Below are 27241 nucleotides of genomic sequence, written 5' to 3' on the forward strand. Positions count from 1 at the left end.
CTGGATCGCAGGAAACCGCAACATTTCTGAAAAGTAGACAAAATTCTGAATTCAGCAAGGGGTAATTTGTGTAGATCCTACAAGGGTTTTCTACAGAAAATAACAACTGAAAAAGAAAAATATTGAAATTGAGGAGAAAAAAACATCACTTTTTCTCTACGTTTTACTCTGTAACTTTTACCTGCAATGTCAGATTTTGGAAAGCAATATACCGTTACGTCTGCTGGACTCTTCTGGTTGCGGGGATATATAGGGCTTCTAGGTTCATCAAGAACTCTAGGTACCAAGAGCCAATAAATGACCTGCACCCTGCAGTGGGTTTTCATTCTATGCCGGGTATACAGCAATTCATTTGCTGAAATATAAAGAGTAAAAAATAGCTATCAAGAAAACCTTTGTATTTCCAAAATGGGCACAAGATAAGGTGTTGAGAAGCAGTGGTTATTTGCACATCTCTGAATTCCGGGGTGCCCATACTAGCATGTGAATTACAGGGCATTTCTCAAATAGACGTCTTTTTTACACACTGTCTAACATTTGGAAGGGAAAAATGTAGAGAAAGACAAGGGGCAATAACACTTGTTTTGCTATTCTATGTTCCCCCAAGTCTCCCGATAAAAATGATACCTCACTTGTGTGGGTAGGCCTAGTGCTCGCGACAGGATATGCCCCAAAACACAACGTGGACACATCACAGAAAACAGAGCTGTTTTTAGCAAAGTGACTACCTGTAGATTTTGGCCTCTAGCTCAGCCGCCACCTAGGGAAACCTACCAAACCTGTGCATTTCTGAAAACTAGAGACCTAGGGGAATCCAAGATGGGGTGACTTGTGTGGCTCGGACCAGGTTCTGTTACCCAGAATCCTTTGCAAACCTCAAAATGTGGCTAAAAAAACACATGTTCCTCACATTTCTGTGGCAGAAAGTTCTGGAATCTGAGAGGAGCCACAAATTTCCTTCCACCCAGCGTTCCCCCACGTCTCCCGATAAAAATGATACCTCACTTGTGTGGGTAGGCCTAGCGCCCGCGACAGGAAACACCCCAAAGCGCAACGTGGACACATCCAAATTTGTGAAGGAAAACAGAGGTGTTTTTTGCAAAGTGCCTACCTGTAGATTTTGGCTTGTAGCTCAGCCGCCACCTAGGGAAACCTACCAAACCTGTGCATTTCTGAAAACTAGAGACCTAGGGGAATCCACGATGGGGTGACTTGTGTGGCTCGGACCAGGTTCTGTTACCCAGAATCCTTTGCAAACCTCAAAATTTGGCTAAAAAAACACATGTTCCTCACATTTCTGTGGCAGAAAGTTCTGGAATCTGAGAGGAGCCACGAATTTCCTTCCACCCAGCGTTCCCCCACGTCACCCGATAAAAATGATACCTCACTTGTGTGCGTAGGCCTAGCGCCCGTGACAGGAAATGCCCCAAAGCGCAACGTGGACACATCCAAATTTGTGACGGAAAACAGAGGGGTTTTTTGCAAAGTGCCTACCTGTAGATTTTGGCCTGTAGCTCAGCCGCCACCTAGGAAAACCTACCAAACCTGTGCATTTCTGAAAACTAGAGACCTAGGGGAATCCAAGATGGGGTGACTTGTGTGGCTCGGACCAGGTTCTGTTACCCAGAATCCTTTGCAAACCTCAAAATCTGGCTAAAAAAACACATGTTCCTAACATTTCTGTGGCAGAAAGTTCTGGAATCTGAGAGGAGCCACAAATTTCCTTCCACCCAGCGTTCCCCCACGTCTCCCGATAAAAATGATACCTCACTTGTGTGGGTAGGCCTAGCGCCCGCGACAGGAAACGCCCCAAAGCGCAACATGGACACATCCAAATTTGTGAAGAAAAACAGAGGTGTTTTTTGCAAAGTGCATACCTGTAGATTTTGGCCTGTAGCTCAGCCGCCACCTAGGGAAACCTACCAAACCTGTGCATTTCTGAAAACTAGAGACCTAGGGGAATTCAAGGTGGGGTGACTTGTGTGGCTCGGACCAGGTTCTGTTACCCAGAATCCTTTGCAAACCTCAAAATGTGGCTAAAAAAACACATGTTCCTAAAATTTCTGTGGCAGAAAGTTCTGGAATCTGAGAGGAACCACAAATTTCCTTCCACCCAGCGTTCCCCCACGTCTCCCGATAAAAATGATACCTCACTTGTGTGGGTAGGCCTAGCGCCGGTGACAGGAAACGCCCCAAAGCGCAACGTGGACACATCCAAATTTGTGACGGAAAACAGAGGTGTTTTTTGCAAAGTGCCTATCTGTAGATTTTGGCCTGTAGCTCAGCCGCCACGTAGGGAAACCTACCAAACCTGTGCATTTCTGAAAACTAGAGACCTAGGGCAATCCAAGATGGGGTGACTTGTGTGGCTCGGACCAGGTTCTGTTACCCAGAATCCTTTGCAAACCTCAAAATTTGGCTAAAAAAACACATGTTCCTAACATTTCTGTGGCAGAAAGTTCTGGAATCTGAGAGGAGCCACAAATTTCCTTCCACCCAGCGTTCCACCACGTCTCCCGATAAAAATGATACCTCACTTGTGTCGGTAGGCCTAGCACCCGCGACAGGAAACGCCCCAAAGCGCAACGTGGACACATCCAAATTTGTGAAGGAAAACAGAGGTGTTTTTTGCAAAGTGCCTACCTGTAGATTTTGGCCTGTAGCTCAGCCGCCACCTAGGGAAACCTACCAAACCTGTGCATTTCTGAAAACTAGAGACCCAGGGGAATTCAAGGTGGGGTGACTTGTGTGGCTCGGACCAGGATCTGTTACCCAGAATCCTTTGCAAAACTCAAAATTTTGCTAAAAAAACACATGTTCCTAACGTTTCTGTGGCAGAAAGTTCTGGAATCTGAGAGGAGCCACAAATTTCCTTCCACCCAGCGTTCCCCCACGTCTCCCGATAAAAATGATACCTCACTTGTGTGGGTAGGCCTAGCGGCCGCAACAGGAAACACCCCAAAGCGCAACGTGGACACATCCAAATTTGTGAAGGAAAACAGAGGTGTTTTTTGCAAAGTGACTACCTGTAGATTTTGGCCTGTAGCTCAGCCGCCACCTAGGGAAACCTACCAAACCTGTGCATTTCTGAAAACTAGAGACCTAGGGGAATCCAAGATGGGGTGACTTGTGTCGCTCGGACCAGGTTCTGTTACCCAGAATCCTTTGCAAACCTCAAAATTTGGCTAAAAAAAACACATGATCCTAACATTTCTGTGGCAGAAAGTTCTGGAATCTAAGAGGAGCCACAAATTTCCTTCCACCCAGCGTTCCCCCACGTCTCCCGATAAAAATGATACCTCACTTGTGTGGGTAGGCCTAGCGCCCGCGACAGGAAACGCCCCAAAGCGCAACGTGGACACATCCAAATTTGTGAAGGAAAACAGAGGTGTTTTTTCCAAAGTGCCTACCTGTAGATTATGGCCTGTAGCTCAGCCGCCACCTAGGGAAACCTACCAAACCTGTGCATTTCTGAAAACTAGAGACCTAGGGGAATCAAAGGTGGGGTGACTTGTGTGGCTCGGACCAGGTTCTGTTACCCAGAATCCTTTGCAAACCTCAAAATTTGGCTAAAAAAACACATGTTCCTAACATTTCTGTGGCAGAAAGTTCTGGAATCTGAGAGGAGCCACAAATTTCCTTCCACCCAGCGTTCCCCCATGTCTCCCGATAAAAATTATACCTCACTTGTGTGGGTAGGCCTAGCGGCTGCGACAGGAAACACCCCAAAGCGCAACGTGGACACATCCAAATTTGTGAAGGAAAACAGAGGTGTTTTTTGCAAAGTGCCTACCTGTAGATTTTGGCTTGTAGCTCAGCCGCCACCTAGGAAAACCTACCAAACCTGTGCATTTCTGAAAACTAGAGACCAAGGGGAATCCAGGATGGGGTGACTTGTGTGGCTCGGACCAGGTTCTGTTACCCAGAATCCTTTGCAAACCTCAAAATTTGGCTAAAAAAACACATGTTCCTCACATTTCTGTGGCAGAAAGTTCTGGAATCTGAGAGGAGCCACAAATTTCCTTCCACCCAGCGTTCCCCCATGTCTCCCGATAAAAATGATACCTCACTTGTGTGGGTAGGCCTAGCGCCCGCGACAGGAAACACCCCAAAGCGCAACGTGGACACATCCAAATTTGTGAAGGAAAACAGAGGTGTTTTTTGCAAAGTGCCTACCTGTAGATTTTGGCCTGTAGCTCAGCCGCCACCTAGGGAAACCTACCAAACCTGTACATTTCTGAAAACTAGAGACCTAGGGGAATTCAAGGTGGGGTGACTTGTGTGGCTCGGACCAGGTTCTGTTACCCAGAATCCTTTGCAAACCTCAAAATTTGGCTAAAAAACACATGTCCCTAACATTTCTGTGGCAGAAAGTTCTGGAATCTGAGAGGAGCCACAAATTTCCTTCCACCCAGCGTTCCCCCACGTCTCCCGATAAAAATGATACCTAACTTGTGTGGGTAGGCCTAGAGGCCGCGACAGGAAACGCCCCAAAGCGCAACGTGGACACATCCAAATTTGTGAAGGAAAACAGAGGTGTTTTTTGCAAAGTGACTACCTGTAGATTTTGGCCTGTAGCTCAGCCGCCACCTAGGGAAACCTACCAAACCTGTGCATTTCTGAAAACTAGAGACCTAGGGGAATCCAAGATGGGGTGACTTGTGTGGCTCGGACCAGGTTCTGTTACCCAGAATCCTTTGCAAACCTCAAAATTTGGCTAAAAAAACACATGTTCCTAACATTTCTGTGGCAGAAAGTTCTGGAATCTGAGAGGAGCCACAAATTTCCTTCCACCCAGCGCTCCCCCACGTCTCCCGATAAAAATAATACCTCACTTGTGTGGGTAGGCCTAGCGGCCGCGACAAAAAGCACCCCACAGCGCAACGTGGACACATCCAAATTTGTGAAGGAAAACAGAGGTGTTTTTTGCAAAGTGCCTACCTGTAGATTTTGGCCTGTAGCTCAGCCGCCACCTAGGGAAACCTACCAAACCTGTACATTTCTGAAAACTAGAGACCTATGGGAATTCAAGGTGGGGTGACTTGTGTGGCTCGGACCAGGTTCTGTTACCCAGAATCCTTTGCAAACCTCAAAATTTGGCTAAAAAACACATGTTCCTAACATTTCTGTGGCAGAAAGTTCTGGAATCTGAGAGGAGCCACAAATTTCCTTCCACCCAGCGTTCCCCCACGTCTCCCGATAAAAATGATACCTAACTTGTGTGGGTAGGCCTAGAGGCCGCGACAGGAAACGCCCCAAAGCGCAACGTGGACACATCCAAATTTGTGAAGGAAAACAGAGGTGTTTTTTGCAAAGTGACTACCTGTAGATTTTGGCCTGTAGCTCAGCCGCCACCTAGGGAAACCTACCAAACCTGTGCATTTCTGAAAACTAGAGACCTAGGGGAATCCAAGATGGGGTGACTTGTGTGGCTCGGACCAGGTTGTGTTACCCAGAATCCTTTGCAAACCTCAAAATTTGGCTAAAAAAAACACATGTTCCTAACATTTCTGTGGCAGAAAGTTCTGGAATCTGAGAGGAGCCACAAATTTCTTTCCACCCAGCGTTCCCCCACGTCTCCCGATAAAAATGATACCTCACTTGTGTGGGTAGGCCTAGCGCCCGCGACAGGAAACGCCCCAAAGCGCAATGCAACGTGGACACATCCAAATTTGTGAAGGAAAACAGAGGTGTTTTTTGCAAAGTGCCTACCTGTAGATTTTGGCTTGTAGCTCAGCCGCCACCTAGGGAAACCTACCAAACCTGTGCATTTCTGAAAACTAGAGACCAAGGGGAATCCAGGATGGGGTGACTTGTGTGGCTCGGACCAGGTTCTGTTACCCAGAATCCTTTGCAAACCTCAAAATTTGGCTAAAAAAACACATGTTCCTCACATTTCTGTGGCAGAAAGTTCTGGAATCTGAGAGGAGCCACGAATTTCCTTCCACCTAGCGTTCCCCCACGTCTCCCGATGAAAATGATACCTCACTTGTGTGCGTAGGCCTAGCGCCTGTGACAGGAAATGCCCCAAAGCGCAACGTGCACACATCCAAATTTGTGACGGAAAACAGAGGTGTTTTTTGCAAAGTGCCTACCTGTAGATTTTGGCCTGTAGCTCAGCCGCCACGTAGGGAAACCTACGAAACCTATGCATTTCTGAAAACTAGAGACCTGGGGGAATCCAAGATGGGGTGACTTGTGTGGCTCGGACCAGGTTCTGTTACCCAGAATCCTTTGCAAACCTCAAAATTTTGCTAAAAAAACACATGTTCCTAACATTTCTGTGGCAGAAAGTTCTGGAATCTGAGAGGAGCCACAAATTTCCTTCCACCCAGCGTTCCCCCATGTCTCCCGATAAAAATGATACCTCACTTGTGTGGGTAGGCCTAGCGCCCGCGACAAGAAACGCCCCAAAGCGCAACGTGTACACATCCAAATTTGTGAAGGAAAACAGAAGTGTTTTTTGCAAAGTGCCTACCTGTAGATTTTGGCCTGTAGCTCAGCCGCCACCTAGGGAAACCTACCAAACCTGTGCATTTCTGAAAACTAGAGACCTAGGGGAATTCAAGGTGGGGTGACTTGTGTGGCTCGGACCAGGTTCTGTTACCCAGAATCCTTTGCAACCTCAAAATTTGGCTAAAAAACACATGTTCCTAACATTTCTGTGGCAGAAAGTTCTGGAATCTGAGAGGAGCCACAAATTTCCTTCCACCCAGCGTTCCCCCACGTCTCCCGATAAAAATGATACCTCGCTTGTGTGGGTAGGCCTAGCGGCCGCGACAAGAAACGCCCCAAAGCGCAACGTGGACACATCCAAATTTGTGAAGGAAAACAGAGGAGTTTTTTGCAAAGTGCCTACCTGTAGATTTTGGCTTGTAGCTCAGCCGCCACCTAGGGAAACCTACCAAACCTGTGCATTTCTGAAAACTAGAAACCAAGGGGAATCCAAGATGGGGTGACTTGTGTGGCTCGGACCAGGTTCTATTACCCAGAATCCTTTGCAAACCTCAAAATTTGGCTAAAAAAACACATGTTCCTCACATTTCTGTGGCAGAAAGTTCTGGAACCTGAGAGGAGCCACAAATTTCCTTCCACCCAGCGTTCCCCCACGTCTCCCGATAAAAATGATACCTCACTTGTGTGCGTAGGCCTAGCGCCTGTGACAGGAAATGCCCCAAAGCGCAATGTGGACACATCCAAATTTGTGACGGAAAACAGAGGTGTTTTTTCCAAAGTGCCTACCTGTAGATTTTGGCCTGTAGCTCAGCCGCCACCTAGGGAAACCTACCAAACCTGTGCATTTCTGAAAACTAGAGACCTAGGGGAATCCAAGGTGGGGTGACTTGTGTGGCTCGGACCAGGTTCTGTTACCCAGAATCCTTTGCAAACCTCAAAATTTGGCTAAAAAAACACATGTTCCTAACATTTCTGTGGCAGAAAGTTCTGGAATCTGAGAGGAGCCACAAATTTCCTTCCACCCAGCGTTCCCCCTCGTCTCCCGATAAAAATGATACCTCGCTTGTGTGGGTAGGCCTAGCGGCCGCGACAGGAAACGCCCCAAAGCGCAACGTGGACACATCCAAATTTGTGAAGGAAAACAGAGGTATTTTTTGCAAAGTGCCTACCTGTAGATTTTGGCTTGTAGCTCAGCCGCCACCTAGGGAAACCTACCAAACCTGTGCATTTCTGAAAACTAGAGACCAAGGGGAATCCAAGATGGGGTGACTTGTGTGGCTCGGACCAGGTTCTGTTACCCAGAATCCTTTGCAAACCTCAAAATTTGGCTAAAAAAACACATGTTCCTCACATTTCTGTGGCAGAAAGTTCTGGAATATGAGAGGAGCCACGAATTTCCTTCCACCCAGCGTTCCCCCACGTCTCCCGATAAAAATGATACCTCACTTGTGTGCGTAGGCCTAGCGCCTGTGACAGGAAATGCCCCAAAGCGCAATGTGGACACATCCAAATTTGTGACGGAAAACAGAGGTGTTTTTTGCAAAGTGCCTACCTGTAGATTTTGGCCTGTAGCTCAGCCGCCACCTAGGGAAACCTACCAAACCTGTGCATTTCTGAAAACTAGAGACCTAGGGGAATCCAAGATGGGGTGACTTGTGTGCCTCGGACCAGGCTCTGTTACCCAGAATCCTTTGCAAACCTCAAAATTTGGCTAAAAAAACACATGTTCCTAAAATTTCTGTGGCAGAAAGTTCTGGAATCTGAGAGGAGCCACAAATTTCCTTCCACCCAGAGTTCCCCCATGTCTCCCGATAAAAATGATACCTCACTTGTGTGGGTAGGCCTAGCGCCCGCGACAGGAAATGCCCCAAAGCGCAACGTGGACACATCCAAATTTGTGAAGGAAAACAGAGGTGTTTTTTGCAAAGTGCCTACCTGTAGATTTTGGCCTGTAGCTCAGCCGCCACCTAGGGAAACCTACCAAACCTGTGCATTTCTGAAAAACTAGAGAACTGGGGGAATTCAAGGTGGGGTGACTTGTGTGGCTCGGACCAGGATCTGTTACCCAGAATCCTTTGCAAACCTCAAAATTTGGCTAAAAAAACACATGTTCCTAACATTTCTGTGGCAGAAAGTTCTGGAATCTGAGAGGAGCCACAAATTTCCTGCCACCCAGCGTTCCCCCACGTCTCTCGATAAAAATGATACCTCACTTGTGTGGGTAGGCCTAGCGGCCGCGACAGAAACCACCCCAAAGCGCAACGTGGACACATCCAAATTTGTGAAGGAAAACAGAGGTGTTTTTTGCAAAGTGACTACCTGTAGATTTTGGCCTGTAGCTCAGCCGCCACCTAGGGAAACCTACCAAACCTGTGCATTTCTGAAAACTAGAGACCTAGGGGAATCCAAGATGGGGTGACTTGTGTCGCTCGGACCAGGTTCTGTTACCCAGAATCCTTTGCAAACCTCAAAATCTGGCTAAAAAAACCACATGTTCCTAACATTTCTGTGGCAGAAAGTTCTGGAATCTGAGAGGAGCCACAAATTTCCTTCCACCCAGCGTTCCCCCATGTATCCCGATAAAAATGATACCTCACTTGTGTGGGTAGGCCTAGCGCCCGCGACAGGAAACGCCCCAAAGCGCAACGTGGACACATCCAAATTTGTGAAGGAAAACAGAGGTGTTTTTTGCAAAGTGACTACCTGTAGATTTTGGCCTGTAGCTCAGCTGCCACCTAGGGAAACCTACCAAACCTGTGCATTTCTGAAAACTAGAGACCTAGGGGAATCCAAGGTGGGGTGACTTGTGTGGCTCGGACCAGGTTCTGTTACCCAGAATACTTTGCAAACCTCAAAATTTGGCTAAAAAAAACACATGTTCCTAACATTTCTGTGGCAGAAAGTTCTGGAATCTGAGAGGAGCCACAAATTTCCTTCCACCCAGCGTTCCCCCACGTCTCCCGATAAAAATGATACCTCACTTGTGTGGGTAGGCCTAGCGCCCGCGACAGGAAATGCCCCAAAGCGCAATGTGGACACATCCAAATTTGTGAAGGAAAACAGAGGTGTTTTTTGCAAAGTGCCTACCTGTAGATTTTGGCCTGTAGCTCAGCCGCCACCTAGGGAAACCTACCAAACCTGTGCATTTCTGAAAACTAGAGACCTAGGGGAATTCAAGGTGGGGTGACTTGTGTGGCTCGGACCAGGTTCTGTTACCCAGAATCCTTTGCAAACCTCAAAATTTGGCTAAAAAAACACATGTTCCTAACATTTCTGTGGCAGAAAGTTCTGGAATCTGAGAGGAGCCACAAATTTCCTTCCACCCAGCGTTCCCCCACGTCTCCCGATAAAATTGATACCTCACTTGTGTGGGTAGGCCTAGCGGCCGCGACAGTACACACCCCAAAGCACAACGTGGACACATCCAAATTTGTGAAGGAAAACAGAGGTGTTTTTTGCAAAGTGACTACCTGTAGATTTTGGCCTGTAGCTCAGCCGCCACCTAGGGAAACCTACCAAACCTGTGCATTTCTGAAAACTAGAGACCTAGGGGAATCCAAGATGGGGTGACTTGTGTGCCTCAGACCAGGTTCTGTTACCCAGAATCCTTTGCAAACCTCAATATTTGGCTAAAAAAAACACATGTTCCTAACATTTCTGTGGCAGAAAGTTCTGGAATCTGAGAGGAGCCACAAATTTCCTTCCACCAAGCGTTCCCCCACGTCTCCCGATAAAAATGATACCTCACTTGTGTGGGTAGGCCTAGCGCCCGCGACAGGAAACGCCCCAAAGCGCAACGTGGACACATCCAAATTTGTGAAGGAAAACAGAGGTGTTTTTTCCAAAGTGCCTACCTGTAGATTTTGGCCTGTAGCTCAGCCCCCACCTAGGGAAACCTACCAAACCTGTGCATTTCTGAAAACTAGAGACCTAGGGGAATCCAAGGTGGGGTGACTTGTGTGGCTCGGACCAGGTTCTGTTACCCAGAATCCTTTGCAAACCTCAAAATTTGGCTAAAAAAACACATGTTCCTAACATTTCTGTGGCAGAAAGTTCTGGAATCTGAGAGGAGCCACAAATTTCCTTCCACCCAGCGTTCCCCCACGTCTCCCGATAAAAATGATACCTCACTTGTGTGGGTAGGCCTAGCGGCCGCGACAAGAAACACCCCAAAGCGCAACGTGGACGCATCCAAATTTGTGAAGGAAAACAGAGGTGTTTTTTGCAAAGTGACTACCTGTAGATTTTGGCCTGTAGCTCAGCCGCCACCTAGGGAAACCTACCAAACCTGTGCATTTCTGAAAACTAGAGACCTAGGGGAATCCAAGGTGGGGTGACTTGTGTGGCTCGGACCAGGTTCTGTTACCCAGAATCCTTTGCAAGCCTCAAAATTTGGCTAAAAAAACACATGTTCCTAACATTTCTGTGGCAGAAAGTTCTGGAATCTGAGAGGACCCACAAATTTCCTTCCACCCAGCGTTCCCCCACGTCTCCCGATAAAAATGATACCTCACTTGTGTGGGTAGGCCTAGCGGCCGCGACAGGAAACACCCCAAAGCGCAACGTGGACACATCCAAATTTGTGAAGGAAAACAGAGGTGTTTTTTGCAAAGTGACTACCTGTAGATTTTGGCCTGTAGCTCAGCCGCCACCTAGGGAAACCTACCAAACCTGTGCATTTCTGAAAACTAGAGACCTAGGGGAATCCAAGGTCGGGTGACTTGTGTGGCTCGGACCAGGTTCTGTTACCCAGAATCCTTTGCAAACCTCAAAATTTGGCTAAACAAACACATGTTCCTAACATTTCTGTGGCAGAAAGTTCTGGAATCTGAGAGGAGCCACAAATTTCCTTCCACCCAGCGTTCCCCCACGTCTCCCGATAAAAATGATACCTCACTTGTCTGGGTAGGCCTAGCGGCCGCGACAGGAAACGACCCAAAGCGCAACGTGGACACATCCAAATTTGTGAAGGAAAACAGAGGTGTTTTTTGCAAAGTGACTACTTGTAGATTTTGGCCCGTAGCTCAGCCGCCACCTAGGGAAACCTACCAAACCTGTGCATTTCTGAAAACTAGAGACCTAGGGGAATCCAAGATGGCGTGACTTGTGTGGCTCGGACCAGGTTCCGTTACCCAGAATCCTTTGCAAACCTCACAATTTTGCTAAAAAAACACATGTTCCTAACATTTCTGTGGCAGAAAGTTCTGGAATCTGAGAGGAGCCACAAATTTCCTTCCACCCAGCGTTCCCCCACGTCTCTCGATAAAAATGATACCTCACTTGTGTGGGTAGGCCTAGCGGCCGCGACAGGAAACGCCCCAAAGCGCAACGTGGACACATCCAAATTTGTGAAGGAAAACAGAGGTGTTTTTTGCAAAGTGACTACCTGTAGATTTTGGCCTGTAGCTCAGCCGCCACCTAGGGAAACCTACCAAACCTGTGCATTTCTGAAAACTAGAGACCTAGGGGAATCCACGATGGGGTGACTTGCGGGGCTCGGACCAGGTTCTGTTACCCAGAATCCTTTGCAAACCTCAAAATTTGGCTAAAAAAAACACATGTTCCTCACATTTCTGTGGCAGAAAGTTCTGGAATCTGAAAGGAGCCACGAATTTCCTTCCACCCAGCGTTCCCCCACGTCTCCCGATAAAAATGATACCTCACTTGTGTGGGTAGGCCTAGCGCCTGCGACAGGAAACGCCCCAAAGCGCAACGTGGACACATCCAAATTTGTGAAGGAAAACAGAGGTGTTTTTTGCAAAGTGCCTACCTGTAGATTTTGGCTTATAGCTCAGCCGCCACCTAGGGAAACCTACCAAACCTGTGCATTTCTGAAAACTAGAGACCAAGGGGAATCCAAGATGGGGTAACTTGTGTGGCTCGGACCAGGTTCTGTTACCCAGAATCCTTTGCAAACATCAAAATTTGGCTAAAAAAACACATGTTCCTAACATTTCTGTGGCAGAAAGTTCTGGAATCTGAGGGGAGCCACAAATTTCCTTCCACCCAGCGTTCCCCTATGTCTCCCGATAAAAATGATACCTCACTTGTGTGAGTAGGCCTAGCGCCCGCGACAGCAGACACCCCAAAACGCAACGTGGACACATCACATTTTTTCATTGAAAACAGTGCCTACCTGTAGATTTTGGCCTCTAGCTCAGCCGGCACCTAGGGAAACCTACCAAACCTGTGCATTTTTGAAACCTAGAGACCTAGGGGAATCCACGATGGGGTGACTTGCGGGGCTCTGACCAGGTTCTGTTACCCAGAATCCTTTGCAAACCTCAAATTCTGTCTAAAAAAACACATTATCCACACATTTCGGTGACAGAAAGTTCTGGAATCTGAGTGGAGCCACAAATTTCCTTCCACCCAGCGTTCCCCCAAGTCTCCCGATAAAAATGATACCTCACTTGTGTGGGTGGGCCAGGTGCCTGCAACAGAATAAGGCCCAAAACTTGTAGAGATAGAGGGGATAGCACAGCAAGTTTATAAGGACATATTCTTTTATACATCTTTAGACTGACTCTGCTTTGGGGACCCACATAAGTGAGGTGTCATTTTACTTGGGAGACTGAGGGGAACACTGGGGAGTAGGAATTTTGTGCTGGAGTGGTGATCTTACGAAGAAAAGTAAGGAAAATATGCTTTTTTAAGCACATTTTGAGGTTTACAGAGGAGTCTGGGTAAGAAAATGTTGGGGGATCCACGCAAGCCGCACCTCCCTGGACTCCTTGGGGTGTCTAGTTTTAAAAAATGTCTGGGTTTGGTAGGTTTCCCTAGATGAAGGCCGCACACTGGACCAAAAACATAGGTGCCCTCTCCCCCCCAAACACAGGTAGTTTTGTAATATATCGTTTTGATGTGCCCACATACGTCCGTGATGTGCCAAACACTAAAATTTTGAAAAGAAACACACTTAGGTTATGTGAAAAAGACCCTCACCCACCAACCAAGTTGGTGGCATGCTTCATCATTGGGGTCCCACCTGAGGCACCTAGCGTGTCACAGGTGTGCTGCGACGCCTGATTACAGCGGAGCAGGTTTTGTCATTTTTACCACACATACTGGTTGGATTTGGCACGAGGGTGAGTGATGGTTCAGTGGATCAAATTTTACTAACAGAAGAGCTTTCACAAAAATGAAATGCACGGTTAGTATCTGAAAGGCAAAAAACTGAACCAATGACTCACAGCTCGTGAGCTGTAAAGCCACGACAAGGCACCAACCGCTTTACAGTCCATTCACACAACTTTCATACATGACACACACAAGGCCATTCACACCGCCAGCCACGGGCCCAGCACATTACAACACTCACATCGACAGACAGCGCCACTAAAGGGCCCATCACTTACATACGCCCACATGCCTGATACAACAATCACACCAGCTGATGGGAGTGTGTGGACTGGTGTTTGGCTGGCAGTGTGTTGCAGTAGCCAACAGCAAGTCAATATGTACACTCTCAGCCAAGCCCCACTCCACACACAATGGCATCATTTTTTTTTTTTTTTTTAACAGAGGCACCCCTAACTAAGTAGAAAGAATTAAAAAACTACAAACACAAAAGCTCTAACTAAGAACATGACAGAAATGCTAACCATGAAACTAAACACATGAAAATACAAAACAGACATGAGTTTACACTCATGGTTGTTCCCAGAAATTCTTCTGGGTGTGGTAATTCTTAAAACAAGCACCGACACACAGCCCAGGCTTTGAAGGACAATCTGGGCAGTACATTCGAGTCTCCCTCCGGATACCTCTTCGAAAACACACTCTACAGTTCTTAGCTGGAAAGTCTTTTTTGGGTGTGGGAGGAATGTGCTCAGCAAAGTGGCGATCTTTCAATCTAGCCACATCCTCCACCACTGCTTCTCTAGGAACTCTGGCCTGTTCCACCACAATAAGGCTCTCTATCACTGACTCCTGAAATTTCACAAATGTCATCTTTGACTCTGGAGACCTATCCCTAAACATAATAAAAGCATTGAAGGTTGCTAAGTGGAAGAGGTGAAGTGCTAACTTCTTATACCAAACGTAAGACTTACGAATAGCAGTATAAGGTTCCAACCCCTGGTCAACTCTATCTACACCTCCCATGTGCTTATTATAATCTAAAATGCACACAGGTTTGCGCACTTCAGCAACCAGGCCCCAAACAGTCACAGGGGAAGTACTCTCATCATGGATGGTACTTAGCATGTAGACATCCCTCTTGTCTGAAAATTTCAAAGCTAGCAGCTCCTCGTTCCGCAAGGCACAGCACTGTCCTCTCTCAAGTTTTTTACAGACAAGCTCCCTTGGATAGCCTTTCCGGTAAGAACGGATTGTGCCACAAGCAACTGTGTCCACTCTAAACAATTCCTTGAACAATTGCACACCAGTGTAGAAGTTATCTACATACAAATGGTGACCTTTGTTGAACAGTCGTCTACCAAGATCCCACACAATTTTCTCAGTAACTCCAAAAGTGGGAGGACAACCAGGGGGGTCAATATTGGAATCCCTACCAGTGTACACACGGAAACTATACACATATCCTGTCCTACTTTCAGACAGCATATACAATTTAATTCCATATCGTGCCCTTTTGCTAGGAATGTACTGCCTAAAAACCAAACGACCCTTGAAGAGGACCAAAGACTCGTCCACACTTAACTCTTTGCCTGGAACATAGACCTCCGAAAACCGATCTACAAAATGATCAAGTACAGGCCTAATCTTAAAAAGACGGTCAGAATCTGGGTGATCTCGTGGCAAGGCTAATGCATTGTCAACAAAATGCAGCATCCTAAGAAGAAGCAAATACCGATTACGACTCATGTCGCTGGAAATATAGCTGTTGCCATCAAGGGACTAGTAGACCAATACGAAGCCAGTGACGGCTTCCTTATCAACCCCATCAAAAAAGTCAAACCCCAAAACTTTTTTAACTCCTCCAAATTTGTGGGAATCCACTGGGCAGCTCTAGAGTGTGGCCTAAGTCTAGCAGCGTTGTCCCTCAAATGCTGCTCCGCATACAAATTAGTCTGCTCAACAATCTCTTCCAAAAACATATCATCCATGAATAACTCAAAGAAATTGATAGGCATAAAGTTCTCTGTATTGGCGTTACACCCCGGGAGACCAGTAAAGGCAGGCAACTCTGGCTGCTCCATGTTTGGGGCAACCCAGACATCAGGTCTTATAACGGGAAACCTTTCAGCCCCAAGTTGCTGCACTATTGGCACATCAATGTCCTCCTCTAAAACAGGCCCTTCATCTGCACTGAGTGTGGCTTCATCATCAGAAGATTCCCCTCCAACAGAAACATCACTGCCAGAATCTCTGACTTCCTCCTCTGCCTCAGATGCAGAGTCCGTCTCATAGTCATGATCAGACTGTGACTCAAAAAGCATACCAACCACCTGCTGAGCGGTCATCCTGCGGCTAGCCATAATCTCTCCTGCTAAAATTAACTGGACAAATTCACCACCAACAACCAGCACTGTGTAAGACAAGTAACAAAGTGTAGCTTTGTTAGTAAGAGTTATAAACTCACAAACTATACCACTCACTTGCCTGAAAAAGCTTGATTCACCAGCAACTACACAGCAATCACCAATGATATCCCACTAAAAATAAAGAAAGAAAGGCAAATTAGAAATAAGACAAAACAAATATCATTGTGCACAAACCTAAGGACAATTTCACACACAATCCTGCATTTAGTACACCCCCTACAAACATGTCATTCATGCATTGCAACAATACTCCTTTGGAGTAAATTGTTTTTACTTACCTAAAACATGCAACTGTGCAAACTGCAGGTCAACCACCGCCAAAACCACAAGGAGCCACAGCAAATAAAGCAAAAGCTTTGAACTAGAACAAAAAGGAGGAAAACATTTTTTATCACAAATGCAAAGACTTCTTCAGTTGACAAACACCCCACCATCAAACATTTAGAAATTGGTGCCTAAGTGGATTCTGCCATAGGGGCAGATGGGCCTACTAAAAGAATAGGCCTGTCTGCCCCAAGGAAGCCAGAAAATACCTTTAGTAGTCTGTCCCCATGGAGAGCGACCCTTGCCAAAGGGGACAGCCCTCAAACAAACAAAAAAACAAAAAAACACACACAACACTATCCCTGGTGCCTAAGTGGCTTCTGCCCCCCTTGGGGGCAGGTGGGCCTAAGAAAATAGGCCCATCTGCCCCCAGGGGGTGTAGAAATGGCCAACAGGTCAATGCCCCCCTTGGGGGGGCGCCCAGTGACCAAGGGGACGCCCCCCCACAAAAAAAAAAAAAAAAAAACCCTGGTGTTCTAGTGGTTTCTGCCCACCTTGGGGGCAGACCAGCCTAAAAATAATAGGCTGATCTGTCTCCAAGGGGTGCAGAAATGGCCTGGGTACATGTGCCCCCAAAGTGGGGGGCGACCCTTGCCCAAGGCCCCCCCCCCATCCACTAACACACACACACTATCCCTGGTGTCTAAGTGGCTTCTGCCCCCCTTGGGGGCAGGTGGGCCTACAAAAATAAGCCCATCTGCCCCCAGGGGGGGCATAAATGGCCAACAGGTCAATGCCCCCCTTGGAGGGGCGCCCCGTGACCGAGGGGACGCCCCCCCACAAAAATAAACAAATAAAAAAAAAACCCTGGCGTTCTAGTGGTTTCTGCCCACCTTGGGGGCAGACCAGCCTAAAAATAATAGGCTGATCTGTCTCCAAGGGGTGCAGAAATGGCCTGGGTACATGTGCCCCCAAAGTGGGGGGCGACCCTTGTCCAAGGCCCCCCCCATCCACTAACACACACACACACTATCCCTGGTGTCTAAGTGGCTTCTGCCCCCCTTGGGGGCAGGTGGGCCTTACAAAATAGGCCCATCTGCCCCCAGGGGGTGTAGAAATGGCCAACAGGTCAATGCCCCCCCTTGAGGGGACGCCCCGTGCCCAAGGGGACGCCCCCCCCACAAAAATAAACAAATAAAAAAAAATCCCTGGCGTTCTAGTGGTTTCTGCCCCCCTTGGGGGCAGACCAGCCTAAAAATAATAGGCTGATCTGTCTCCAAGGGGTGCAGAAATGGCCTGGGTACATGTGCCCCCAAAGTGGGGGGCGACCCTTGCCCAAGGCCCCCCCCATCCACTAACACACACACACACACACACACTATCCCTGGTGTCTAAGTGGCTTCTGCCCCCCTTGGGGGCAGGTGGGCCTAACATAATAGGCCCATCTGCCCCCAGGGGGTGTAGAAATGGCCCACAGGTAAATGCCCCCCTTGGGGGGGGCGCCCCGTGAACAAGGGGATGCCCCCCCCACAAAAAAAACAAATAAAAAAAAAACATGGCGTTCTAGTGGTTTCTGCCCACCTTGGGGGCAGACCAGCCTAAAAATAATAGGCTGATCTGTCTCCAAGGGGTGCAGAAATGGCCTGGGTACATGTGCCCCCAAAGTGGGGGGCGACCCTTGCCCAAGGCCCCCCCCCCCCATCCACTAACACACACACACACTATCCCTGGTGTCTAAGTGGCTTCTGCCCCCCTTGGGGGCAGGTGGGCCTAACATAATAGGCCCATCTGCCCCCAGGGGGTGTAGAAATGGCCAACAGGTCAATGCCCCCCTTGGGGGGGGCGCCCCGTGACCAAGGGGACGCCCCCCCACAAACAAAAAACAAATAAAAAAAAAACCCTGGCGTTCTAGTGGTTTCTGCCCACCTTGGGGGCAGACCAGCCTAAAAATAATAGGCTGATCTGTCTCCAAGGGGTGCAGAAATGGCCTGGGTACATGTGCCCCCAAAGTGGGGGGTGACCCTTGCCCAAGGCCCCCCCCCATCCACTAACACACACACACACACACTATCCCTGGTGTCTAAGTGGCTTATGCCCCCCTTGGGGGCAGGTGGGCCTACAAAAATAGGCCCATCTGCCCCCAGGGGGGGCAGAAATGGCCAACAGGTCAATGCCCCCCTTGGGGGGGCGCCCCGTGCCCAAGGGGACGCCCCCCCACAAAAATAAACACATAAAAAAAAATCCCTGGCGTTCTAGTGGTTTCTGCCCCCCTTGGGGCAGATCAGCCTAAAAATAATAGGCTGATCTGCCCTCAAGGGGGACAGAAATGGCCCTAAAAGACATGCCCCCGAAAGGGGAGCGACCCTTGCCCAAGGGGGCGCCCCCCCCCATCCACTACACACACAATCCCTGGTGCCTAAGTGGCTTCTGCCCCCCTTGGGGGCAGATGGACCTAAAAAAAATAGGCCGATCTGCCCCCAATGGGGGCAGAAAAGGCCAACAGTTCTCTGCCCTCTTGGGGGGGCGCCCCTTGCCCAAGGGGGCACCCCCCCACACATAAATGCACATACCAATATAAATCCCTGGTGATCTAGTGTTTTCTGCCCCCCTTGGGGGCAGATCTGGCTAAAAAGTAGCCACAGAATCATTTTCCTGGAAGGTTTTACTATTGCCACAGGAGCAAAATACATGTGCAGACAGATGAAAAGTACCTTACAACCAGCAAATTTTAAGTTGGTGGAAACCCAACTCATCCTTTCAGCAGTCAAATACGATAAGCATCTCACAGAGAAGAACAGCTCTGTATCTCATTGTGAACTCTCGACAACAACAACCTACATCATCTAATACTGTTATCAAAGAGGAAGGTGTGGTGGTATGTGCCCTATTGCCTCTAAAGACTGTGCAGAAAGGTACAAGAAAAAAGAGGGATTGTTTAACAGACATGGTCATGTATGGTAAGTGATGCAAAGAACACATGTAGTGCGGGGTATACAAATTAAAACTATGTTAAGCTCCTCAGTGACTACTATAAAATCTGATTAGTCATTTTTCCTGTTAATTGAGTTTGATTTTCCTCAAGTGTAATTTTTGTAGCTATATTGTAAAAACAATTCCTTCATTTTATGTTGTGTATGACCTTTAACTAGAGGAAATGTTTGGGGGCCATAGTGATTGGCCAAAGTCTATAGCCTGCGATCAGTGCCCAGTGAGCATACTTTTCAGTCACAGTCAGTTCGGAGGGCAGGGGACAGAATGCTAAAGTCTTATTATGTATCCTGAAACATTTACAGTGTTAAAAGAGGGTTTTTACTTGGGGCAGACGCCAATGAATACCATTAAAACATTGTCATGGCTGTACATAGAATACTGACTGTGCAGGGCAGAAGGTCATGAAAGTAGGTATCTGTATCCAAGGCCTAAGTTCAAGGCCTGGACAAAGACTACATTTTGCACTTAGAGTTAACAGTACATGGCCAAAGGCCATTTCTATTGGGCTTTGCAGAATGAAGCATTGAGTACACAGCATTGACATCGCCCAGGCTGGCACACAGAGCCCATTCTGCATGGCCCAGGTAGACTCTTTCCTTTAATGGTAAAACATGGCTGGGTATCAAATAATAACCAGTGCTAGCTTTCTCAACAACACCACTATTCTTTGCTGTCAATACATTTAAAAACATTCTATTGACTGGGAAAACTCTATCATCATGAAAAATAACAAAACAAAAACACGTCATAGATTTGACAGATCCAGGTTTTCCATATTGTCTTCACTCTTTTATTCAAAATTTACAATTTATCTTTTGCAATAGTTTCTTATAAATCCTTTATTTTATATTTACACAAACAGCAGCCAACATGTGTTTTGCGGAGACCCACTTCATCCATGCTGCAAAGCAGCATAAAAAAGAAACACAAAATCTATATCCCCATGATTTCTGCATATCAAAAAACTCCATCACATATCCCATAAAAAACATTATATTAAAATAAATATATGAACATAGCTGCCAACTCTATATACATATTTACAAAACATCATAGTTTTACTTTGCCTATTAATACAAACGATTCCTATACCACATTAAATCATAAACTGATCAATGGTTATTCCTTCCTTATAGCTCTTCTTATTAAAAATCAGTTTTAACAGATCAAAATTAATAAACGTATCATTTAACTAAATATCATTTAATTAATGTTTATTTCGAGAAAGTATCATATTCTTTAATATATTATCAATCTTAAATAATTGTAATGTAAATACATAAAAACTATAGACAAATATATAAAATGATGATACTTTGTTTCATGATTATATTTTATTATGCAGTGGATTTGTCTGGACATCTTGCCAGCTCTAAGGGCGAGGAGATTTTAAGTCAATGGACTCAATATCATTGGAAAAAACAACTTAATTTTTACATCTATAATACTAGAGTGGTTTGTTCCAGTAGCTCAGATTTGCCGGGGCTCTTATCAGAGAATCAAGGCAGGGGAATGTATAAATCAGTAGCATTTTGTGTAGTTGGGTATTCTTGAGTGGATCCGGTAGACGTCTATTTGTTTGTCCTCCTGTTCAGTCTTGAATCCAAAATCAATTTCCGCAGTCTTGCCATAGGAGAAGTGTCATTTTAGACCATGGCCCTCTGTATAAGGTATACATACAATTGGCCCTTGCTGATGGTGTCCATTGAGCTAGTACCTCTTGAGACGGCAGGACTTTGCTTTCTTTCTGATTCATGGACATATGTTTTGGGGTTAGATATGGTCAAGGGATGTCAACTTGAAGTCCACATGGGTGTTTGGCGGTGGTTAATTATTTCTCTATTGGTGGATGTATATCCTAGTGTGCTTTAGTTTCTTTTCTTTCCGAGTACACAGAAAATATCGAACAATTAATGTATTCTGTATTTTTTGTATCAGTTAAGTATGAGCCTATACAATGCTAGTATAATTTCTCATTTGTATTATATTTTTTGATGTAGGCGTGCTGCAACCTCTTTATATCATCCCTCCTTTTGCTTGGATCATGGAATCATAATGTGCCCTGAGGAAGGTGTAGGACTAGAACTTAATCTCACACCGACTCAGTAAAGTCTTGTAATTTAGATCATTAACAAGAGATGTAATATTACATCACTTAGGCTACGAAGAAAACCAATATTGGCATAATGTTAGAAATGTAGGGAAACTATCTATGTATTGATTATGTTTGAGAAAGGTTACTTAATAAATGGTGGATGAGACAACTATTTCTACCATAAAAAAATAGAGTATTGATAATACAAAAGATGAATCTGAAAGACTGATGCTACCATATTAATGTGGATTAATATACGATGCCCAGGTATTTCAGTCCCCATATTGATTTCAGTTGTGGTGAGATGACGGGTATAGTTGTGGTTTAACTGAGGGATGAATAAATGCAGTATGATTTCAGTAAGGTTTGTGTAATATTTTGAGGACTTGAGGGATGGGGTGCTTCTGTGAGAGGGGAGAAGTTTTAAAAATGTTTTCTTGCATCATATCTAAATAGGAATGTTTCACGTGAGAATAAAAAGGTTTTGTACAAATAACTAAAAGGAATTTGAATAGAATGCAGGTTTGCATACTAAGGCCCTGATTTATACTTTTTGACACAAACCTAGCGCCATTCCTGGATGCCAGCTGGGCGTCATATTTAAGGAATGACGCTAGCTGGCGGTAAGGCCCAATTAGCTTCAAAATAAATGACGCTAACCGGGTGGGGGAGGTGTGGGGAAACAGCAGGTTTTGCGTCAAAGAATGGCGGTAGTCAGGTTAGAGTTAGAAAATGACTCTACCTGTCTAGCGTCATTTTGTGACGCACAACCCCCATGGACATGACTCCTGTCTTATTAAAGACAGGAGTCATGCCCCCCTGCCCAATGGCCATGCTCAGGGGACTTATGTCCCCTGGCCCTGGCCATTGGGCACAGTGCCATGTTAGGCTCCCCATGGCACTTAAAAAAAGAAATCAAAGTACTTTCCTGGACTTACCTGGGATGGGTCCCCTCATCCTTAGGTGTCCTCCAGGTGTGGGTGGGTGGGGGTGTCCCTGGGTGCAGTAAAGGGCACCTGTGGGCTGTGTCCATGGTCTCTGACCATGGACAATGGCCCACAGGTCCCCTAACGCCTGCCCTGACCCAGGCATTAAATAATGGGGCTAAGGAGGCTTAGCGCCATTATTTAAGGCCCTCCTCCTCCCGTGTGTGATTTTTGACCAGGAGGATAAATAAGGCGCAAAGGCCTTAGAGTAATTTTTTACTCGGGAATGCCTACATTGTACCTCATTGACGCAAGGTAGTTTTCCGCAGGCTAAAAATGACGTTAACTCCAAAAATCTGACGATATATGGAGTTAAGTTTGCACTGGATTTGCGTTAAAAAAAAAGACGTAAATCTGGCACAAACAGAGTATAAAGATGTCCCTAAGTTTTTGGCTCAATAGTTCTTTATCACAATATACTTATTTTGTGACTTTTGTAATGTAGAAAAATGGTGGGATAGGCGGTTGTTTTTTTATTTCATAGTACATATTGTTATCCGGGTTTCGCACCCTTAAGTGTACGTAACAGGGGCCCTCTTCTTTGATTTTTCAAATAAGCTTCTGGGCCTTCTCCAACATCCACATATTCATTTCCAGGCTACTGGAAGCTATTTGGAAATTCCAGTTCATTCACAATCCATGCCAGGTTTTGAGGAAGCCATTGTGCTTAAGCTAAAAAATCCATCACCCAGAATTCCCAGCTCACTGCTTCATCTCCACTCCCACAGGCCACGGATGAATGGAGAAAAAGAGGAGTTAGCCTGCTCATACCTGATACATGTGATTATAGTGAGCTCTTTTAAGCCTCAGTTTCTGTCAGTCCAGCATTGATCACTGAAGCAGTGTTCCAGTCTGACTGGCCTCTTTTTTTCCAGAGTTCCTGAATTTATAGTGAATTGTTGTATCCTGAAGATTACTGATTATTGTAATATAGCTAGTTTCTTGATCCAAGAGTCCTGCCTGAGCTATAGTTAATCCTTGTTTCCTGAAGATTCCTGAGTCTTGAACTATAGCGAATATCTTATTTCTTGAATCAGCACTGTCTGCAGTGCTGCCTTGACTCTTGATTCCTGAGGTAGCACTATTTAAATGCATCTTTGTCTCTAAATCCTGATTTCTGAGCCAGCAAAAATTAGTGTATTCATGTTCCCTGAATTCTGATTCATAAGCGAACACTATTTATTGCATCCTAGTACTTTGAATCAGAATTCCTGAGCCAGCACTATTTTAGTGCATCCTTGTTCCTTGATACCTGATTACTGAGCCAGCATTATTTTAGTGTGTCCTTAAACAGTTTCTGAATTTTTTCCCAGTTTCTCCTTTTCTTTCCATTTACCTTAATTCAATTTTCTAGTATGATCCTTGCTACCTCAATTCCAGAGCCAGCACTATTTAGTGTTTCCTAGATCATTGATCATTCACTCTTTTTGTAGTTATCATTTTCCAAGTCCATGGGCCCGATTCACAAAGGTAAACTTAGATCAAAAGTCTAAACCTAGACCAAAGTCTAACTTTACTATAAGTAAAGTTAGACTTTAGACTTTAGGTCTAAATGTAGACTTTCGGTCTAAACTTAGACTTTTTGTCTAAGTTTATCTTTGTGAATCGAGCCCTTTGTCTTCCTTTCCATTCACCTTAGTTCCAATTTCTAGTTCTTCTTGCTAACTTGATGCTTGATTCCGGAGCCAGCTCTATTTTAGTGCGTTCTTAATGATTCACTTTTTTGTAACTAACTTTTTCTAGCTCCTGTCTCTATTTCTGTTTACCTTTGTTCTAGTTCTTAGTTTACTACTTTGTTACTCCTGCAATCTTAGCTTCCAGTTTTCTTGTGTGATTTGTTTCTTGCTTTCTGCTGAGTGTGCCTGTTGTTTTCTCTTCTTTTCTGTTAAGCACTCTTCCTTGCTAGCTCCTTGTCTGTTGTGGCTGTGTATTTTAGTTATTTATTCTTGATCTAACCAGATTGCATGTTCTTGTTTGAGCACCAGGATCCATGGGCACAGCTCACAACCTAGGTGGCATTTCTCATCCATTGTAAGTATTGTCTGTATGTTACCTTTGTGGCATCACCATAGGTATCAGCTCCACAACCCTGCCTTTGCATATATACTCGTTATGTGGGTATTTTCAGTCAATAGCAATAATTGTAGGTGAGGAACCTACTGAGCTTTTGTGTTACCATGTAGATCTCCCAAGTGCTTTACCCAACATTCTCTTATTTTTAATGCTGTTATATGTATGTCTTGCACATGTGCCCTGGGTGTTAGTTATTCTAAATGCCGAATTGCTTTGCGTGCCAGTTCCTTCAGAGTTCTGACTTTCTTGTTCCTCTTATAAAGCATTCCAATTGAATCACTTTTTTTCCTCTGACTTCCTACCTAATCTTGTGCAGCTCCATAATCCATATTATGTTGTCTTTGTCTACCTTGACACCATCCTTGCCAAGTGTCATGGCAACAATATACTACTATTACTATTGCCTGTTATGCTGGCTGGCATGTACGGCAGCAATAAAGGGCCTCGACTTCTATTTCTCTTGAGCACGTTTCTAGTCAGTGCCCTTGCTGTGGGTCAGGGCCCTCATTTGTCTTTCCACAGTTCCCTTCCAGGCATTCTTTGGCCTGCCTCTTTCCAATCTGCCTTCTGAGGTCCAGTGCAGAGCTGTTCTTGTGATGGAGTCTTGTCCACTCCTGTTGTTATGTTTTTTTTTTCCATTTCTATCTTCTTCAGATAATGATGGTGAACTTGCTAAATTTTTTTATTTTTCCACAACCTTTGTTTCCCATGACATGTCATAGTTTCTGCTGTCATTTCCAACTTTTGCATGCAAGTCTCCCATCATAGTCTTAAGGTCAAGGTTTTGCATGGCTTCAAGCTCAACTTGCATTTGTTGAAAGAATATATCCTTGGCTGTTTCTTCGGCATCATTTGTTGGAGTATAGAACTAGATAATGGTGATGCTGATGCATCTGCCTTTTCATCTGGCTGTCATGAGTCTACTAATGACTGGCTTCCACTCAGTCAGGCATTTCACTGTTACCTTGGACAGGATGATGGCTACTCCTTTGTGATGTTGTTCATCATTCCTTCCATAGTACAGTCTCTCCTGTGGTAGTTTTCGTTCTGCCAAATCCAGTCCATCTACTTTTGCTGACCCCTCAGGATGTGTAGGTTGTAATACCATATTTCAGATGTTACTTGAGTCAGCTTTCAAATGTCATATATAGTCCGGGTGTTCATGAATCTGATTCTGGTCTTGTGCTTGGCACTCAGAACTTCTTGTTAAGTATTCAGGGGGCTTGCATGTTTCAATGACCTAGAGAGCTATGCCAGCTGGAGGTTAGTCTCTTGGGATGGTCACCCAAGCTGGACAGGTCAAAAGATAGAGACCAAATGAAGCGTGATCCAATGGTCCTCCAGGATGGAGGTTGGGCTCAAGGCTAACAACATTGTCCCATAAAAAACATTTGTTATAAAAACAGTAACAAGAACCACTGAATCCTATGGACAAAAGGGACTTTCAGAGTCTCTGCATGAGAAGGGCATGCTTTACAGAAGTCAAAGCTGCTAGGAAATTACTGACCGGATGACAGGAGTTCTGAATGTGAAGACCATAGTTTATGGTTCCCAAAACCACCCATGGTAAGAAAAGTTAAATGTTATCTATGGACTATAAATCTACTGTGTGGTCCACTGGTGTGACCAGGCAAACATTACCCTAGGCCTACTACTGAAGCCTGGCAGCTGCAGTTTAAAATGGGCAGCATGGCCTGTAAAAATGCTACTTTTTCATAGGAGGCAACCTCCATTTAAAATATTAAGAAGTCACCACTATGTACCTTGCAGCCCACAAGGCAGGGGGCATGCAATTAAAAAGTAGGACTTGTAGAATTTTAAAGATAACATGTCCTTGGGCTGACTAGAACCCAAAAGCTATCCCACGGTAGCAGAGCTGGCTGACCCACACAGAAACACTGTGAAGTGATATTAAATAATAATTCTGCTACCTCTGGATTGAGGCCAGGTAGAACGATGATTACATCAGCCCAACTCAACACAAATTTATATTAAATATTGAGGAAAAGTAACTTTTAGAAAGTTACTTTTTCCCTGCCTGAAGCTTCTGGAGCCTCTGATAAGGTGTGAAAACTGCTTCCAGAGCATAGACAATGGCTTGGATGTGGGGAGGTACGCTCTCTTACCCTGGCAGGAAGACCAATTGGGGTGTATTAAGGAACTTATTTTACTTGAAAGACGTCTTCCTTGTCACAAGCTAATTTTAGGTGAGACCAGGAAAGATCCCATCTTTTGTCTTATCAGTTAAGCAAGCACTCAACCCAGTGGAGTGGGAGAGCTGCCTCCAGGCCTGGTTTGAAATGATCAAGGAGAATGGCAATGCTCATTATCCTGGCCACACCTCTGGGTGGACACATAGGATCTACTTAAGGTGAGAAGGATTTTCTCATCTGGATTTTGGGAGTGAATTACACTTTAGGATTGTTTTCAGTAGGGCGAAATTGCTGCAACTGCTGGGGTAGGGTTACCCCTTAGAACTTTTACTGCATTGGTTAGGGTGGGGGCAAGAGTCACCCCCAGCCACTAGCTAGTGCCAAACATAAATTTAGCATCCCAAGGCACCCTTTTCATAACACTTTATGGACCTGTGGAAGAACAGAAGAGGACTGAATCTGCTGTCTATGACCTGTGAGGAGCCTGAAAGAACTGGACCTGCTCCCTGTTGTACCCAGGACAAAAAAGTGGACTCCGGCGGTCAGTTGGTTGACCTCCTGTGTGACTACAGGTTTACCTGAAGCTGCAAGTGACTGTTTCCTGCGGCTTTGAGTTGACCAATACCAACTGGACCTGACCAGGACCCTGCTGGTGGCTTTTGTTAGAGTGAATCTTGACCCTGCTGCTCCTGATGTCCTGGCACCCTTGGTTGT

This window comes from Pleurodeles waltl, chromosome 1_1, assembly GCF_031143425.1.
Source record: "Pleurodeles waltl isolate 20211129_DDA chromosome 1_1, aPleWal1.hap1.20221129, whole genome shotgun sequence".
In the NCBI taxonomy this organism is placed as follows: Eukaryota; Metazoa; Chordata; class Amphibia; order Caudata; family Salamandridae; genus Pleurodeles; species Pleurodeles waltl.